The sequence below is a fragment of the Crassostrea angulata genome, chromosome 4, assembly GCF_025612915.1.
Source record: "Crassostrea angulata isolate pt1a10 chromosome 4, ASM2561291v2, whole genome shotgun sequence".
Taxonomy (NCBI): Eukaryota; Metazoa; Mollusca; class Bivalvia; order Ostreida; family Ostreidae; genus Magallana; species Magallana angulata.
The window spans coordinates 15,615,979-15,637,456 of NC_069114.1; the positions used below are offsets into that span (position 1 = coordinate 15,615,979).

The 21,478-nt window shown below is 32.0% G+C and overlaps 1 protein-coding gene across 5 annotated transcripts in view; it reads left to right on the plus strand.

Moving 5' to 3' along the window:
- Positions 1–21,478, plus strand: part of LOC128180116 (uncharacterized) — an 82,298-nt gene that overhangs the window by 21,880 nt on the left and 38,940 nt on the right. For 3 of the 5 annotated variants that reach the window (XM_052847979.1, XM_052847977.1, XM_052847982.1), the window contains exons 3-4: positions 5,862–5,995; positions 12,910–13,041. The gene's annotated coding sequence lies outside the window, so the exon portion shown is untranslated. Of the gene's footprint in view, positions 1–5,861; positions 5,996–6,133; positions 6,222–12,909; positions 13,042–21,478 lie in introns of all 5 variants that reach the window. The other 2 variants (XM_052847980.1, XM_052847981.1) reach the window with 2 other exon arrangements.

Genomic DNA, 21,478 nt, shown 5'->3' on the forward strand with positions numbered 1-21,478 from the left:
ATATCCGTATTTCAATATAAGCGAAATTGACTTAAGTGAAGCCGCCATTTTTGAAAGTTCAATCCCGATGTAAGCATAAAAAAACCAAACCCGAACAAATTATTTGGTCATCATTTATCTATTGCAATGAACAGATTACATGGAACATTAGTCCATGAAAGTTTGATTAAAATTATATCCGAAAGTTTTGTAAGTTTCATTTTGTTACTATCTTAAACCTCATCATAATCTCCGATCGCATTCTTTTACGTTTTAGAGAAAAATCACCAGACTCAAACGCTTCAAATATTGCTGAACGCTTCTTGTATACCATCGTAAGTGTACACTCGATAATCTCAAAATCCTTAGCTATATCGAATTTAGGCTTTGTTTTTTCAACAATAAACAAAACTAGTTTGCATTTAGCGTCCGGAGATAAGGTATTTCTTTTCCGTGGGGTTTCCATATTACGTTTAGCCTCAATACATCCGTATCAAATTCAACAGTGTATACATTTTACTTTTTAATAGAAGTATAAAAACACACATGATGATAACTTTATTCACACCTTTGTATATCAACCGGTCAGTCTGGCATAATTACTGTCACCAACCGTGACGACAGCCGCCAGGGAGTACTTCAATATAACCGTTATAAAAACAACTAATTATCACCTTTGGGGACCGATCAGTGGCTTCAATATAAGCGATATTTCAAAATAGACGATTTCATTATATCCGTTAAATCAATGCAAAGAATATGAGAGGCAAAAACTGGGGATTTATTTCTATTTCAAAATAAGCGGAATTTCAAAATAAGCGATTTCAATATAAGTGGAGTAAGCTGTATTTTAACGGCTGTAACCATTCAAAATTGTTTCCTGAGTGAAACTATCTTTTTTGCGCATTTTTATTTTATTTGTTTAGTTACTAGGCATGCTGGGGAAGGGGGTGTGGGTGGTGGTGAAGTAAGATATGTAATCCTTAAAAAAAAACCTCTGAACGTAAACTTGAAAGTATACCTCTAAAATAAAGATTGGAATTTATTGATTATTCTATTCTATATTATTTAATTCGAAGGAAGGTATGAAATATCATTTTATGCTAAGACAGGTTTATTATCTGTAGAGTCAGGAACGAATAGAATTAGTATATATAAAACATAGAGAAATTCACCTTTTTGGAGTTCCACCTCCGCTCCGGCCGGGGCTTGAACTGGCAACCTCTGGAACCCTTTCTCGTAGAAGTGAGCGGCCACCGCGCTAACCACTGGGCTATCTAGGCAATACAAAAATATTGCTTTCGATAAATATGGGAAACTAGCGCGCTGGTCGCTCACTACACGGTCGTTTGAGATACAGGTGGAATACTGTTAAACGACAATTTGAGAAGATCGGGACGATACAGATTGCATAGATATATACATATAATAAGAAGAAACATTGCATTAACTCTCAAATTGACATATACCTGCCCATAGTGAATGATAAAGACATACTTAAATTCACCTTTTTGGAGCTCCACCTCCGCCCCGGCCGGGGCTTGGGCTCACGACCTCTGGAACCCATTCTCCTGGCAGGGAGCGGCCACCGCGCTAACCACTTTTAATACTATAATTGTGTATTGTTTATTTTCAAAGTTAAACTTTTGATTTTATATATTTATAAAGTTTATTTCTACTTACAATTTAACAAACACAACTTTTCATTTTGTTGACAGTGTTTTTTGGAAATTCCCATTCTATAAATAGTGTTTAATCAGAACAGTAGAGAAAAGTAGATCCTGAAAAAAAATTATTGATGCAGTAGATTCTGAAAAAATATTATTGATGCAGGTATCAAAGGAATGTTTCGACCAATCAGAAGCGCCAATATCTCGTCAAACTATCTATTTAATGTTTTTTCGGAAGATTCGTACAAAGCAGCATTTTTTCGATTTACATCCTACATTTTGTAGTAAAAATATTAAAGAATGCATGTACAATTGGTATTCAGAATGATCAACCTGTGTGTAACACTGCCGGATAATTATGCCAGTGCAAATGTGGCAATTTTGCATCCTCTTCAGACGCAAATATGTAAAAATCTATGTATACCAAATGATAGAACATTCTGTAAAGAATATATAAGCACCCTTTGTTTTAAGGTCAGTAGCGGGTTTAAAATTGTGCGCCCTCTGCGCAGGGTATTGCGCATTACTGTTGTAAAAAACAGATTTAAAGTAAAATGTTCAATGATACAGGTTATCATGTAACGTTTTTATTTCAGAAAAATTACTTATCAAAATTTTTTTTTTTAGTGAAATGAATCGTTAGAATAATGTCAGAAGTATTTAAATTTTTCCCTGCTTCTTCAAAATCGACGTTATTGTCGTCGGAGTCAACGTCTTAGGATGACGTCAGTTGAGACTCTGACGTAACAATTGACAAGAATTAACGTCGTGCATTTTCTATTACAGCGTCAATAATTAAAATCAAAACTATAATTTGCAAAATAAAAACATATACGCGACCCTTCTACGTTCTGTGTGAGTGGAAATGTATTTTTTCTTCTAATACAAATAAAATTAAATTTGATTCGTAAACATCCTTTTGTTTTATACAATTCTATAATGTTTACACGTTTATAGGATCAAACTATGAGGACGGATAGCCTAAAAACCATCCGGTCAATATTGTTTTAATTTGGCAAAAAGTTTACTTATATGTTAACCGTCCATCGCTGAAAATTTAAAGAAAATCGTATTTTTGTACTTTTTTAAATATGAAATTGAAAATGAAAACTCTCATTGTCCTGTATAATCCTATTAATATAAAATGTCGGTGATGAATCGGACATACGACCAAAATTTGAGCGCGACAATCAAATAAAATATCCGGTCAATTTACTTTATATTTTGCACATAGTTGTTTACTCATAAGTTGACATTTCACTGTAAAAAAAATTAAAGGAAATCGTATGTTTGAAACATTCTCCCCCGAGACTCCTTAAGTGTGTCTCATCTGACAGTTAATTCTAATCCTCATTAAAAGTTCAAGTATTCCAGTAAGACATTTCGAATATCTTAAAGATTTTTTTTTCTGTGGTAAAAATTATTTTTCACTAGAAATTAATTTTTCAAGGTAAATATCTCACCTGACAGGTAATATACATCAATAACAAAGGTGGTTTGAAACTCATTAAGCGATTGTTTATAATATGCATAATTAAAATTTTCGATACATACAGCTTAGACGTGTGCAAAACTGTCACCTAGGCCCGGCATAATTGTACGGCAGAGTATTCCGTACATGTGTATATGTGATAACCCAGCAGCAAGGCTTACAGTCTGTAATAAAAAATACCCCAAACATCATGTCATCATATTAATCCGAAACATTTCAGCACATAGTGCATTTTGACAATCCTATTTTGATGCAAATATTATCATTTTTGAATAAAAAATATGTAAATATAAAACTGATACATTCATATTAAAGTGGGTATTATAATAATTAATAAATGTTGTCGATTTGTACATTAACTTGGAGCAACATCCAATTCTTTTATTTATGGGAAAGTTACAATGGTATTTAAAACTACTGTACAATCTTAGGCCAGTCCATGTTAGTTCATAATAGAGATCGTACAATCAATATAGTTTCAATTTCGAGACTGAGTGTTCATCATGGACAAAATCAGATATGAACGTTGTACGCATTGTTTGTCATACAGTACATATTATACTTCAATTACTTAAACCTTTAATGAGTTATACAAAGTTAAAGTTAAAGGGTTTCAGACGTAATATGTAAATCGATTTACCAGAACGCTTAGATTTCAGTCATGTTCGTTTCCATATGAATTACAACCGTTAAAGAATTAGAGGGAGAAATGTATATTGTTTGCTCAATATCTGCTTTTATTAATAGAAGAGTTCAGAACACATTCAGATGCAACAGTGCGGTTTTATCTATTTAAAACCGTGAGCTGAGACGGATTGCCTACACCTTTGGCCATGCGACATTTATTGGTGTTAGGTTGCAGAAATTACTTTTAAAACGAAATGATGCTTCGCCGTACACAAGTACTCGTTCATATTTTGCCTAACTGAAATAATGCTACGTATTAAATTAAACAACCGATCCCTTAAAATCTACAAGATAATAAGCAACAAATATTTTTTATTTTAAAACATGCATATAATCATGTGACTTGAAGGTGTTACATGTTTGACAAATCTTGTTAATACACTGGATGTGTAAAGGTATAGCTTATATATAACAGCATGAACTATCGCAAATGTATTTTTTATGCACGTTAAATAAAATAAAAAATAATATAATCCTAATTTTTTATCAACATTATTAAACAAGAATATGGTTTTTTTTCCTTTGTTTACCATTACATGTACATGTGAACATATGAAAAAGATTAAAGACGAATGGTACTTCGTTTTAGAAATATACTCTTTCTTAATCATGCGACTCTGTTGTCAACCCTTTAGTACCAAAATATCAAGGGCGCCCTTCATCGGAGGAAGCGTGTAGAAGATCCACTTATGTGTATGTTATTTTCTAATGATAACCAGTTTTTCTTTTACGCTAGGTATAGGGGTATCATATGACCACTGGCTGCTGATTTGTTAAGACGGTAAATTTATAAATACATTTAAGTTTGAGTCGTTTCATTAAATTTGTTGGTTGTTTTATACTGTAGGTATATACATGGGATTTAAACAATTTGAGAATAATTTATACCAAACTTTTATATCTCGTGATAATCTATGAATTTACAGATGAAATTTCAATGTAATTGTCAGAAATAAAGCTATTGACAATTAAGAAACTGATAATTGTTTTTAGATAGTTTGTATAAAAAACACCTGTCATAGTATATCACAGTTGATACAAATTAATATTCACCTGGTGTTAACGTTGTTGTTTCACATAATCGTCATTAAAAAAATTCAATTTAAGAGTTATATTATACCTGAATGGTGTATGTATTATTCAAGAAACAATCTTGCGTGAAATGAAATATAATATTTCTTATTTTGCACGGTGGGCCTATTAAGCTACAGTAAAGTTAAAGCTCGTCTACCATGGTCTGTTAATCACTTATCAAGTGGTGTCTGTTAATATCACAATACTTTGTGTTTCGCAAAGTTTAATTTTCAAACGTAACACATGGGTCAAATTAATCTGTTATACGTTTAATATTTGGGGCCGTTCACAGATTTTTATAAAGAAGAGACAAGTCAAACAAATTGAATAACAGGTCAATTTTCTCTTTGATCATATTTGTTTACGGCTGTAACCATTCAAAATTGATTCTGATTAAATATAAACTATTGTTCTGCGTATTTTGAATTCATTTCCAATAAACAGATAGATGATCACACGATCCTATTAACGAAATTACGAAATTAAGAGTCAAATTTCCCAGGTCGAGAACTATATATGCATCAACAATGTAATTTTTAAAGGACTTTTTTTTTCTTCAAAATATGCGACTCTGTAATCAAAAACCGAGCATAAAAATACCATCTTCGTCCTGTGTTCTACACCAGTGGATTCTTGGTATTGCATTGTAAAACAGTCTCCATATTTGGATGCATTTCTTCTTCCTATTTACGCTAGATGCAGGGGTCTTTTGGGATAGTGAATTACAGGTGTAGTTTTCCATAGACTCTAATAATTAGTTTGAAATCAGTTTTGATATGTGGAATTTATTCTCTTTCCTATACGTACATTTACTCTTTATTGGATCGAGAATATTGAACTCGTTATGCGTGGATCAATTAAATCCTTAATTTTTAGATACCCTTCTGGTGCCCCAACAGGTGTACCCTCTATAGAAAAGACCAGAAAAACGTTTAAAACTGAGATGTTTTTATTTTTAGGTCGAGAACAGTTTTGTTGTCTTGACGCCTTGTACAGCAGTAATTCAGAGTCTTTGCACACACTTCAAACAGTATTTTAAGTGCGATTTTTGAAACATATCCTACTATCCTACATTCTCCTATTAGGCGAACGTGTGAGTACAGTTTTTATTTCTATTCATATTAAACGGTTCTCCTTAATAGCTGTGTATTTCATTAAAAGTCAGTGCGGATTAGATACTACCGTACAGAAACCCCATTAAAACCATGGATTTGCTTTCTGTGTCCGTTAGGGTCTGCTTCGTGTCCGCCAGAGCTGACCCGGGTAAACTCCAGGCTCCCGCAGACCAGAGCGGACTTTGAAAACATATGCAGGGTCCGGTATAACTTATATATCTGTCGAATAAAATAATCGATAAAATGCGTTGTAGAATCAAGGCGACGACATGTCAGCTCTCTAGTTGAAAACCCATTATTTGTAATGGAATCAAAGTAGAAGGGAAATGTGGTTATCGTTTAATATTTTTCAAAGAATAATGTAAACTTCATATATAGATATGTGTTTTATTAACATCTTTTTAGTTGGCTTTTTCATTCCGTTATGTCTGATTATGGCGTTTATGGACAACCCCACCTATATTTAATTACGGCGTATATGCATTTCAAATTTCAACCCCACCCCTAATTACGGCGTGTATGGATTTCAACCCCCACCTTTAACGGCGTATATGAATGTCAACCCCCGAAAACCTCACAAAAATTTTGCTGAATACAAACAAAAAAGTAAGAATAAAGTTTTATGCACTACGATTTAAAGTTATAAGATTTAAAAAAAAACAACATATTATTGCTGATTCTTACGGACAATCTTTTGATGAATATTATTGATAGTCGGGCTTGTACATTAATTGTAAATTCAGATAAGTCTAATAAAATTGGTTCCTCAAAACATTTAGTGATATTGTCTTGATTAAAATATGTCAAAGTTTGTATCAAAATATAAAGTTAAGTAAAAATGATAATGACTGTAATTAAATTCCAGGCTCACAATTATAACCGATTCGTTAATTATATATTTACTCTCAATCTTTCTTTTAATCTGTCCTTTTACCTTTATTCAATTGTCTTGCAAGTAAACACTATTAAATATTTGTTGAAGATTATACATTGTAAAAATGAAAGATGCTTTAGTTGTCAATTTCCATTCATTGCCGGAAATCATCCACCTGTTGGTAACATATCTATTTTGAATGGGGTACTAGAAATCTTTTTGATTTTTGGGGTCCAGGGATGAATAGAGGCTGCATGCATGTGCAAAATTTCACGAATTGAACTACTTTTAAAAATCCCTTTTTGTATTTATTAAAACAGGCATTTATTCGTTTAACAAAGAGCAAGTGCAAATGTTTAAAATCAGACGTTGAAGGAACCCGAAGTCAACTATTTGCCATTGGGTAGTTTCTGGTTTCAAATGTATGGCACAAAAATATCATTTTATGTTAGCATATTTTTTATTCTTCATGTCGCTGATATTATAGTTTTTTGACATCGTCATTTAGTATTTTTATTGATCATTAAAATATGGGGCCTCACGAGGAAGCTTATCCCCGGAAACTTACCATTGGCCAATATTTTTGTTATCTAACTGTACAGTTTATCAAACAATCAAAACAAACCTGGCTATTTAGTAGGAAAAAAAAAGAAAAGTCATAAAAGTGTAACAAATACAAAGATATAAAAAGAAAAGGAGTGTTTGCTATCAGTAATTGTTTAATTTGTCAAAATAATCAACTTAAGGCTTGGGACAATTTCTAAATGAAAACCATTAACATTAGTAGAATGTTATGGATAAAAATAGTTCGATATTCCTTTTATGATATCATTAATAATGTGACAGAAGATCATTTCCTAACGTTTGGAATCCATCAAACCAGACAAAAGGCGAGTATAAGGTGTTGTTTAGTAAGAGTTCGAGTTGCTTGTTTGTTAAAAAGTTCAATATCTTTGAAATTCATAAAATTTTGTTTAATCACACTACATATCTATAAATTAAAGAACTAATCTTATAGTTACTTAAGGATAAGGTAAATAGACATATTAGAAAACAGGGAATTCTGACTACATAATTATGATTTAAATTTTACATTGGCATTTTTAGGGTATTATTTAAACAAAACATCACTTTTTGTATGTTAGGGAATATGATTTTGCCAATTGTTATGGTATTATCTAGTTTGCACCCTCTTATTAAATAAGTATTTTTAATTACTAATTCTGTCCATCTGTATTTCAAACAGAAGACGCAGTCAATTTCTTATATATTCATCGAATGTTACAACGGTTGCTACATTCTACAACTATTTTAAAGCCAGAGACCAATTCGAGCGAATCCATAGGATTGTGTGCTTAACAAAATCTTAGTTTTGATCGATTTAGAAATAGTTTACGTAAAGTCAACACCAAAAAGTCAAATTAGACACAGCCATCCATGAGTGTTGTAAACGTTTTTTATTATTGCTACTTATATTAACGAGGAAATTCAACAAGATAAGCAATACATTGTTAATGTTAGAGGGATGCAGAATTGCATATATCTATGCAATGCTTATCGTCCCGATCCTCTCCAATTGTTGTTTAACTGGATTCCACCTGTATCTCAAACGACCGTGTAGTGAGTGACCAGCGCGCTAGTTTCCCTTCGTCATCGAAAGCAAGATTTTTGTCTTGCCTAGATGGCCCAGTGGTTAGCGCGGTGGCCGCTCACCGCTAGGAGAATGGTTCCAGAGGTCGTGAGTTGAAGCCCCGGCCGGGGCGGAGGTGAAGCTTCAATAAGGTGAATTTCTCTGTGCTTTATATATAGATAGATAAATAGATAGATAGATAGATAGATAGATAGATAGATAGATAGATAGATAGATAGATAGATAGATAGATAGATAGATATAGTTTTCAAAGACAAGTGCAATAACGTTTGACTGTTAACTCACCGCAACGGGCGCTGTCAAACTAGAATATTAATGAAAACCCGTTTCTTTCTTTAATTTCGTAAATGATGACGTTTGCTTTTGCTTTGTTTCATATTTTGTTGTTTATACCTGCAAAATTCTTTTGGTTATATTTCATTAAAAATTAATAATATTGGTTTACTATGTGGACTTAATTAGTACAATATCTATTAGAAAAAGAAAAAAACTATTTAACTGCATTGATTACGACATTTTTTAAATCATATTCAAGATTTATCAACCTTTGATCATGATATTCATTCACGTCTGTATTAGGAAAATGCTTACTTAATACTTAATTATCAATCGCCTAACTATCTTTCAGTTTTTAGATTTTAATTTAAAAAAATTATTCATTAATGAACTTGAAATATATACAACACATTCATACGATTAATAGTTCTAAGCAGTATATGATGATGACAAGTGTATTTCTTGTCTGTGAAGTAATATACAATCCTTACATGTATAACATTCAAATTTGTTTTCTCCAAAAGACAAAAAACAAATCTCTTCTGTTTCAGATAAAAAAAAATCAAATTTTTTTTTACAAAGACAATATTCTAGAAACGAAAGGATAGTCATCTCTAGTATTTTATTTGAAACAAATCTCAAATCTAAAAAAAGTTCCTATGATACCCTGCTCTCAGGGTAGACGGACATCTCCGCCCAACGACACCTCGGCCAAGGGCGTTTGACACCTCGGCCCAGACGGGTCGGCCCAAATTAATTGACACGTCGGCCCATGTAAAAGACACCTCGGCCCAATGAAACTTTCGGTTCTACTAAACATAAATATAAAAAAAAATAGGGGCAGATAATTACTTTATCTATTCATTGATTTCTTCTTTCTATCTCTCTTTTGAAGATAATGACCAACAACATGAAATATTGAATTGGTGCTAAATGTGATAAAATTGTCAGATGATATTTTTTAATCAATACTGAATGATTAGTATATCGTTATACACAACATTAATGAATAAAGTTCATTTAAAGTCTATAAAAAAATATTTTTTATGTGGAAGGTTAGATAGAAACAAACCTAAATCAATTTTTAGTGAAAAGGTCATGTCTATTTTTTTTTAAATTTACATCGATATGTACAATAAGCGCGCATAACTTCGGACATCATAGTCGGGTCACACTTGCATACATGTATGACTAAACCTGTCAATCAAACTCTGTGTATTTGTTTCATTGGATGGTCACGCGTCTCATTTTTTTTGTCAACAGCCAATTGAAATTTGATGACTTTAAGGTTGTCGAAATCTTATTAACTTTTTTCACTACAATAATAAAAGAATATGTGAATTTTGTAGATCGGAAATTTCAGGAATTGATGACACACTTGAAATATATATTGGTGTTAAATCTAGGATTTAAAGATTGCAATACTAAGTATTTAGATATTTTCATGAATTTATTAAATCTACAAAGATTGACCAGAAAGTGGACACAATAAAAATGTTTGCGTAATAATGAAATGAAATGTCATGATGTGTTGTTTCTCTGACGACTTTGTAAATCTGATATGGGGTGGTAATCATCCAAAGGATATATATGGACTTCGGTGATTATCGTCTTATAATCAACTGTTCGTAATTAAATCTTCATTGTCACCCGTGTCTCGCGTTTGCGACTCCAAAGGAGAGTGCTGCATCCTCTTGTTTGTTTAACTATTAGCGTCATTGTCGAAATTGTCGTCATTTTCTTAATTTTACTTTCTTGTTTGCTTACAATTTAATGGTCTCATTTTTTTTTATTAATTCAATTTCTTTTACAAGTATTTGATATATAATATTTTCATAAAATATATATGTTGATAAAATAAAAACATTTAAATCAAATATTTTTGTTTTAATTTTGCTTGAACCGAGATGTCTTTTACGTGAGCCGACGTGTCTCAAATTTTGGGCCGACCCGTCTTGGCCGAGGTGCCCTGGGGCCGAAGTGTCGTTGGGCCGAGGTGTCGTTGGGCCGACATGTCTGACATTCGCTCTCAGACATTTCCAACCCCCAAAGATAATGCTGAAAACAAAATGAAATAGCAGAATAAAGTATGGTAGACTTACTTCATTAATTAATGAAATTTAAAAAAAAACGACAAAATTGATGATTCTTTCATAACTGAAAACCGGGTTCGTAGTTATCGAAAATTCAGATATTTTTTAAGCGTTCATTAACCAGATTTTGATTCAAGTATATCAAAATGTTATTCCTTGATATCAAAGTAAGAAATGATCACTGTAATTAAATTCAGTAAATCAGACTTACAATAACCGATTCGTTAATTCTAAACCTCTCTCAACCTTTCTAATTATATGTAGGTTTCTTGCACGAAAAAACAAATTACTTGATGGTGATATAGTGTAAAATTGATGGAGCCGTTGTCGTCAATTTACATGGATTATCGTTATCATCCGCCTGGTAGTGATATATTGGGGTTGCGGGGGCATTAGATTTCTGATTGTTGTTTCACGAATTTAAGAATAACTGTTTTCGGTGCATTTAAAGAAACAATTCTCGTAATTGTTTTCCGGGTTTTTATAGTTCTTATTTAATAAGTTTTCTATTGATCGCCGTATCAAAAGCAAAATTTTTGCAAATGTATTTCTTACGCACTTTAAATAATATAAACATAAGCTTTTTCTTAATCTGGCGACTCTGTTGTCAACCTTTTTGAACCAAAATATCAAGGGCGCCCTCTATCGGAGCGTGTAAAAGATCCACATATTTGTATGTTATTTAAAAAAAAAAAACTAGCTTTTCTTTTACGCTAGGTATAGGGGTATCGTATGACCGCTGCCTGCTAATATGTTATGATGTTAAATTTATAAATACATTGTAGTTTGAATCGTTACATTTAATTTTAGGCTTTTCTGTACTGTAAGTATATATATGGGATTTAAACAATTTGAGAAAAATGTATACCAAACGTTTATATATTATGATAATCTATGAATTTTCAGATGAAATTTCAATGTTATTGTCAGATATAAAATCACAATTAAGAAACATATAACCTAATGATTTTAGATAGTTTGTATAAAAAAACACCTGTCATAGTAAATCACAATTGGTACAAATTAATATTCACCTGGTGTTAACGTTGTTGTTCCACATAATCGTCATTAAAATATTCAATTTAAGAGTTATCTAATACCTGAATGGTTTATGTATTATTCAAGAAACATTCTTGCTTGAAATTTAATGAAATCTCATTTTGCACGGTGGGCCTATTAAGTGACAATAAGGTTAAAGCGCGTCTACCTTGGTCTGTTAATCACTTATCAAGTGGTGTCTGTTAATATCACAATACTTTGTGTCACGCAAAGTTTAATTTTCAAACGTAACACATGGGTCAAATTAATTTGTTATACGGTTTAATATTTGGGGCCGTTCACAGATTTTTATAAAGAAGGGACAAGTCAAACAAAATGAAAAACAGGTCAATTTTTTATTTGATCACATTTGTTTACGGCTGTAACCATTCAAAATTGATTCTGAAATAAATGTAAACTATTGTTCTGCGTATTTTGAATTCATTTCTAATAAACAGATTTATAATCACACGATCCTATTTACACAATTACATAAGAGTCAAATTTTCCAGGTCGTGGATTATATTTGTATATACAATGTCATTTTTAAAGGTTATTTTTTTTCAAATATGCGACTCTGTAATCAAAACCGAGCATAAAAATACCATCTTCGTCCTGTGTTCTATACCAGAGGATTCTTGGTATTGTATTGTAAAACAGTCTCCGTATTTGGGTGCATTTCTTCTTATTTACACTAGATGAAGGGGTCTTTTGGGATAGTGGATTACAGGTGTGGTTTTCCATAGACTCTCATAATTAGTTTGAAATAAATTTTGATATGTGGAATTTATTCTCTTTCCTATACGTACATTTACTCTTTATTGGATCGAGAATATTGAACTCGTCATGCGTGTATCAATTAAATCCATAATTTTTAGATACCCTTCTGGTGCCCCAACAGGTGTACCCTCTATAGAAAAGACCAGAAAAACGTTTAAAACTGAGATATTTTATTTTTAGGTCAACACAGTTTTATTGCCTTGACGCCTTGTACAGAATTGTTTCAGAGTCTTCGCTCACACATTAAAGCGTATTTTAAGTGCGATTTTTGAAACTCATGATGTATCCTCCATTCATATACTAAGGGAACGTGTAAGTACAATTTTTAATTTCTTTTCATGGTAAACAGTTCTTCTTAATACCTGTGTATTTCATAAAAAAGTCATTACGGATTAGACACTACCTAACAGAAACCCCATTAAAACCATAGGTATGCTCTCTGTGTCCGTTAGCGTCTGCTTCGAGTCCTCTAGGGCGGACCCAGAGCTGACCCGCGTACATTGTAAACTCCAGGCTGACGCATAGCAGACCAGAACGGACCCAAAGAGCAGACTTTCTAAACTTATGCCGGGTCTTGTATAACTTATATACCTGTCGAATGAAATAATCGATGAAATCCGTTGTAGGATCAGAGAGCCGACCAATGAGCTCTCTCGTTGAAAACCCATTATTTGTAATCGAATCAAAGTGCAAGGGAAATGTGGTTATCGTTTAATATTTTTTAAATCTTAATGTATCCTTCATGCATAGATATTTGTTTTAATTAATATTTATTTAGTTAGCGTTTTCATTCCGTTAAGTCTAATTACGGCGTATACGGACTTCAAACCACCCCACCTACGTCAAATTACAGCGTATATGGATTTCAACCCCCACCCCACCCCTTAAAGGCGTATATGGATTTCAACTCCCAAAACCCTAACAAAAAATTCTGCTGAAGACAAACAAAATAGTAAAAATAAAGTTATATGCACTATGAAATAAAGTTATAAAATCAAAATAACAAAAACAAAAAAACATATTATTGTTGATTCTTACGGACAATATTTTGATGATAATTATTGATAGTCGGGCTTGGAAATTAATTGTTAATTCAGATAAGTCTAATAAAATCGGTTTCTTAAAACAGTCTTGATTAAAGTATTTCAAAATCTGTATCAAAATATAAAAGTAAAAATGATGTTGACTGTAATTAATTTCCAGATTTACAATTCCAACCGATTCGTTAATTATGTATTTACTCTCAATCTTTCAACCTTTATTTAATTGTCTTGCAAGTACAAACAATTAAATATTTGTCGAAGATATTACATTGTAAAAATTAAAGAAGCTGTTGTCAATTTCCATTGATTACCGAAAATCATCCACCTAATGTGGTAACATATTTATCTTGAGAGGGGTACTAGAAATCTTTTTTGATTTTTGGGGTCCAGGGATGAATAAAGGCTGTATGCATATGGAAAATTTCACGTATTGAACTATTTTTTAAAATCCCATTTTTGTGTTCATTCAAATAAGCATTTCTTGATTTACAAAGAGCAGGCGCAAAAGTTTAAAAATCAGACGTTGAAGGAACGTAAGTCAACTATTTGGGTAGTGTATGACACAGAAAATATCATTTTATATAAACATATATAGATAGAAAACTTATACATTCATTTTGCTTATTGCAGAGTCTTTTTTTATTCTTCATGCCGCTGATTTTATACTTTTGTGACATCGTCATTTAGCATTTTTTGTTGATCATTAAACTATGGGGTCACATGATGAAGCTTATTCCCGGAAACTTACCGTTGGCCAACTCTGTTCTTGCTAGGTTGTTATTGGTTTCGTAAATATGTACTTTAAAAAATACATATTGAAATTGTTACATAAAATAGCTGTTATAACACAGTTGAATACTGTTTTATTCCGAAATAAAGTTATCATAAATAAAAGTTAACTCACATTTAGAAAACAAGTTACAACATAAAATATCGTTTTAAGTTTATTTTGTTATAAAGTTTTTCTTCTTTCCCTTAGATTATCTTTATTTGGAAACGAAGATAGTGAAAACTAGAGCAGAGCTCGTGGCAAAGCCACGAGTAGGTCTTCCGTTGTTGCTGTGAGTTAAAAATATATGTGATATGGTGTCAAACGATTATAATTACTTAACTTTCAGTTCTGCTTTTGTTATAAAAACGTGTTGTGATTGAAAGCCTGCATATAAAACGTGTTTTGAAAAAGAAAATGTTTTAGGAAAACCATTTGTCGCACACAGTTTATGTAATCGTAACAAACATTATTTAAAAAATGAGATATTTAATGGCGAGTTACATTTTCAGAGAATAGCAAGCATTGTTATAAACAGTATGTACTCATGTGTCATGTCAGGAATTGTGGTTTTTTTTTAAACCGAGCCCGTTTACAAAACACGTAACCTTTACTCTAAGATAACTTCTTTATTTAAATATTTCTAAATTTATGAAGACAATGTGCAATTTAGAATTGTTGCGTGCTGACAAAATTTACAGACCCTGAAACGTACTACTACACCAAAAAAGCGTGCGACTTACGTGCGAGAAACGTTTCGTGTTAACCGTTTAGCGTTTCGTGTGAATCGTGAAGCGTTTCGTGTAAACCGTTTAGCGTTTCGGACAAAGCGTGCAGAGTTTCGGTCAAAGCGTGTAAATCGTTTCGAGCAAAGCGTGCGAGAACCATGTGAAACGTTCATCAGATTTTATTCGGAACTCTCTGACAATTTGTTTCAAAATGGCGCCCGTGTTTTACATTACATGTACTTTAAACTGTTTGTGATTGGCAAAACTCTTTTGTAGGTATTTTCATGAAAAAAAATCTAGAAGAAATGATATACTTATCATTTTACAAAATTTAATTTATTTTTAACAAACAAAAGAAAGGTATATGTATTAAAAGACGACTAGTTACAGAGTACATGTATATATAACGTTTTTATACGATGTTTCAGTACTGGTACATGTACAGTCGTTTTACCGGTAACGAATATTTGCCAATATCGAATAATTTTTAGAAAAATTATTGGTTGAAGACGAAGTTGAGGTTTTAAAAAATCCTAGGTAGGTAATTATAAAACAGAAATAAATATTCTATCAGTGCGTGAAGTTGTTTGCCATTTGTACGATTATTTACCGAATTGTTTACAAATTAAAAATGTGACCCACATATGAGCTGCCGGAAGTTCAAAGCAGAAAAAACGAAAGTGTGAAAACAATTAAGCCTTACTATGAAAATAAGTTTGTTATTGATCCCTATTTAGTACATGATTAGTAAATATAATTCATTTAAAAAGATAATGCATCATATCAAATTATAATGGAGCTTTGAATGAAATTACGACTTCAAATAGAACCACGTGTATTTTTCCTATATAGTTTCGGTTCTTTGCGACAGAAGTATTATTTGGCTGCATATATTGATAGATATACGGGAAAAACAAAGGAAAATGGCAACTACTTATCATCAATTACTATTATAAAGTGTTTTTATGAAAATTCAATATTATAAAGTAACGCAAATGAAAACTGTTCAAGTCCGGTTTCAATTTGACGGGAAAACGGTATGATGAAAATAACGATCATGTTATTTGTTTAAATGACATATTCCCACAATTGTTTTCCTTCTTCATTTATAAGTCCATTAACATGTACCTCTAGTATATTTTGGAAATTAATTCGCCTCAAAATATTCGGCCAGAAGTGATAAAGGGCGCTTAATTCGATACTGGGAAACGAATTCGAAACATGGAAAATGGAGGGGGTGTTGAAGTTACTGTCTCCGTATTTCATCCTTTATATTTTCGGAAGTTTTATACTACAATTTAGAAGGACAAAGAAACGCGATTTAAACAAAAAATAAAAACATTTGTAATTCCGATAATAAAAGTTGCATGCACGACGAAACCGCATGCTGATTCGTTACCGGTAAAATGACTGTACAATATTAAAATTCGCTATATTAAAAAATATTAAATACGGTTAGCAAAACATGATTTCTGTTGGAACAGGCCGTAATCAACCTTAACTTACACGAGCATGGTTTGATAAGCATGTATTTTTTTTTTTATTTATTGACATCGATAACTCTTACTGAGACCATTCGGCTTTGCGCAAGCGGCACACATAACCTCGGACATCGGGTGAGACCTGCACCTGGCTGAACCTGTCAATCAAACTCTGTGTATTTGTTTTCATTGGATGGTCAAGCGTCTCTTTTTTTGTCAATAGCCAATGGAAAATTTATGACTTCAAGGTATTCGGAATCAGCATTTGATGAAGCACACAATTTAAATGATAGTAAATTTATTAATTATTTGAACAAAATTAAATGTAAACATAGAATTAACATACTGATCATTTCTATGAATTGCGGGAAGTAAGTTCTTTGGAATCCCGATTATAGATATTTTTACAAGTAATCATTTTAATTATTTAAACCACTGTTGACGGAAAACAAGAGGTCTTAAAAGTAATTAACGCACAGGGATTTGCCTACAATGTACACAGTCATGCAATTAATTATTATGGGAATCTTTACGTATGGTACTTAATTCAAATAGATCATGATAATCTATACACTGTACGCGGTTATACATGTAAGGAGCGCCGGTAATATATACGAAGATTGAGTCAAAAATTTAAATCATTTTTATTTCTTGTTCTTTTCAATACAATGTTAAATTACTTTGAAAAAAAATCCGAAATAGTAATTACAACTTTCTTTTTTGTTTAATCATTTGAATTTTTTCTGAGGTACATGAGTATGTAAAGGACATATTTATTTACGCGAATGGTACGACATAGAAAAAAAATTATCGGATGTTTGTATAACATTGTTTCCTAACGAATGTGACTAATTTAATTTTAAATATTTTTCAACATTATGAATGTTAATAATATCAGATTTTTTTACTGTTTGTATTTTTACATCGTTACCTCTAAAACCAATAAAAATGCTAATGTTAGAAGAAAAATCAAATCCCGCTTAATACTGAAAAACCGATTTCAGTTTGTAATCATACGGATTTTATTTTTGGTATTGACTATTGAGTTACGGTAACATTTTTTGTGGATGATTTTTTTTATTTATTATTTTATGTAGTAAAAGCACCATTCCAACTGTTACTCAATTACATAAGAATTGATGACCCGGGGCTATATATGTTCTGAACTGTAGCGACACAAGATTCTCGGTCGCACGTGGCGATTCAATTTTAAACACAGACTGACCGAATGAACAAACGGGTGGGAAAGTGAAACAAAATGTTACACATAAGAAGAAGCCACTAAAAATGATTTTCGACAGATCTTGATATCGTTTCGCCAATCAAAAAAAAAAAAAAATAAAATACCAGCGCGAGCTCCTGTCAGCGGGCCGGGGGGAGGGGGGGGGGGCAGCAATGAGTTCGCTTCCACAATGAAACGTATACATGTAGAAAAACTACAGAAGTGATTAATATGTGACCGATAGAATCTAATCCAAAGTTGTTTAAAACTCATGTGAATATTCTTTTAAATATTCATCGAATGCCTCAACTCTGGACATTCTTTTATCGTGCTAGCACATACCGCAAACATGTAACATGGAACTTTGATTATAATTTGATTTGATTTTTAAACCACCTTATACGCTCTCGTATACATCAATGCTTAATCAACTGTACAAGTAAAATAAATTTATCCTTCCATCTTAAACCAATATAATAGTTGAAAACATAATAATCCGTGCAAAATATGAAACATGAACGCGTGATAAGGTACATCATGTAGAAGATCACGAACCGACCGCGGATCACTTGTCCACTCGCGCCGGATCTCCTCAGCCAAGTGCGATGGATGATCATCATTTAAATGTTTAATATTTGGGGGGGGGGGGTTGTTGTTGTTGTTGATTTAAAACATTATTTGAACAGTTTATAAAATATTTTACATAAACAAACCAACCATTAATTTATGTCTCACGATGTTTCCGATTTGGAGTAATATCGTTCATTAATATTCATTTACACTCAAATTTAATTAAATACAAAATGGACAAACTTTTATAACATAAAATTAAAACAGTTCTTGTATTTACGGCTATATTTACTCAAACACGTTCATATGCATGGAAGTGTGCGTCTCGGTGTGCGAATCTTGTGTATTAAATAACCGCTATGTAGTGCAGCCGTGGCTGAGATCCTCGGCCGTGGGCGAACGATAGATTACGTAAAGGTACAACGCACAGACCCGCACAGCTCATAACCCAGGAAGCTTTGAAAAGATTACAGTATAATGACCTAGAAGTTATTTATTTTAAACTTAAAACCCACAATTGATCTATGTCTATTATTGCTTTAGATTGAGAATGCCATTGCTTTTATTAAATATTATTAAAACTGAACGATTTCTTAATTGACACCCAATCGTTTAATCCATAAATATGTGTTATCAAAACGAAAACAATTCTTGAGTTTGCGGATAAATAAACACATATATGAGAGACGCAACTCTCGTGTATTAGATAACCGCTGACCGCTAGGTAGTCCAGCCGCGACCATGGTGACCGATTTTCTCGGCCGCTGGCGAGGGAGAGCTTACGTAATGGTACACACACACAGCTCTGATTCAAGGTAGATTTTAAATGCATGGAGTTTATAACTAAAATGTAATGCATATATAGATGTTTTTAATTCCATATTTTGTGGTTTACTAGAAAAGAAAAAGTTAACAATGATTTGTTTTCCAAATCCCGTTTTTAAGGATTGTGCATTATAAAAACTTAACAACAATGACTTAAACTCCTAAAAAAAGCACGTATTCTAAAAAAAAAAGAAATTCTTATGAATTAATGCCGTTTGTATAAACCAGCATACTTTCTGCAGTAACTTTATGCCAGTTGTACGCGCAAAGACTTTCGTTAACTTGTCAAATGAAAACAGGTACATGTTAACATGTAAAGCTTGTTACACTCAAACTACACAAATCACTTACAAAATAACATTGTAACGACCTTTATGAGATCCCAACAAACAACTTTTCTAGCGACAGCCATATCAAAATCCTAACCGTTTTTGAGTAATTAAGCAAAAACTTTTAGGGGCCATTGGTCCTTAATTTAAGGGGCCAGCCCTTTTTTATTGGTGTCAAATGAGAGCCCTTGATATTCTGCACAACTTTTATTCTACATGTTTTAACAAATTATTTTTTGTTTAAAAGATGCAAAGGAAAATATGTCTAAATTTTCGCACTCTTCCGAATCCTGTTTTTTAACCCCCTACCTTATCCTAAATAAGGAACGTAATCAAAAAACAAAAACCGATGTATACAACTTCAATGTCTTTGTTATTCAAATTCGTTGGATTCCCATTCCCTGCTATCATAGTCTCGGAGCCTTTGTCTGGAAACCAAAGGCACCAAAAAATTTTAAAAGGGGAATAACTCGTTAACGGAAAGGGAATTCTAACTTTTATGAACTGATGAAGATAGTGTTTTGTAAAGTCCATTAGCCCTGAAAATTTGAGCAAAAACCGTTCAGAAATGAGCACGATATGAAGCCTCAAAGTTCGCGTCTAGGAAGAAAAAAAAAAAAAAGAAAAATAAGAATAATCTTAACCCGCACAATAATAGAAAGGTCTTCCGTTGGAAACGGAAGACCTTAATTATATTGCAAGACTTCGTCGCGTTAGAAAACTACTTTGGTTTTTTTCTCATTTATTCTAGTCGCTTTTTTTAAGATAGATATAAGGGGCGTTTATATTATTCTAATTACTGTAATTACTCTTTTATTTTATATGCAGGATGCAAATATCAATATTGCTTACTTAGAAAAGAGGTGCGTGAAATGAAATTTAATTGCTTCACTAAGTGCATTATTTTACAACAAGGCGATTTACCACGGTCTGATAATCACTTCTTATGTGTATATGTAAATACTTCTTTGCAAATTGCAAAAGTTTTTTTATACGTGACACATGAATGAAAATTTTCGACAAGACTTCACAATAATATAAGGTCGTTATCTGCAGTACTTGTCAATTTTATACGAGAATTTTAAATTTTTTTGACATCAGTTTACGATTTTAATTTTTTCAATTTGATTTTAATTATAACAAGGGGGTGAGGGGGTACTTATATACGTTGAGAAAATCATGAAATGTAAAATATATGATATACCTGTATAATAAAGTATGGAATATATTTTTTTAATTCATTTGACGTACTCAGTACTCTTTTTGTTAATTTAAGGATTATAATGATATTTTTGTTTTCTACCTGTACAGTTAATCATACAATCAATCAATACAAACCTGGCTATTTAGTAGGAAAAAAAAGAAATGTCATAAGAGTATAGCAAAATACAAAGATTTAAAAAGGAAAGGATCGTATGCTATCAGTTATTATTTAATTTATTATAATAATCAAACTAAGGCCTGGGAAAATTTCTAAATGAAAACCATTAACATAAGTAGAATGATATGGATAAAATAGTTCGATATTTCTTTTATGATATCATAACTAATACGACAGAAGATTGTTTCCTTACGTTTGGAATCCATCAAACCAGACAATTAGCGAGTTTAGGGTGTTGTTTAATAAGAATTTGAGTTGCTTGTTTGTTAAAAAGTTTAATATCTTTGAAATTCATAAAATTTAGTTAAATCCCACTAAGTATCCACAAAATGAAAACAAAATATTGATTTAACAACTAATCTTAGCAGTTATTTAAGGATAAGGTAAATAGACCTATTAGA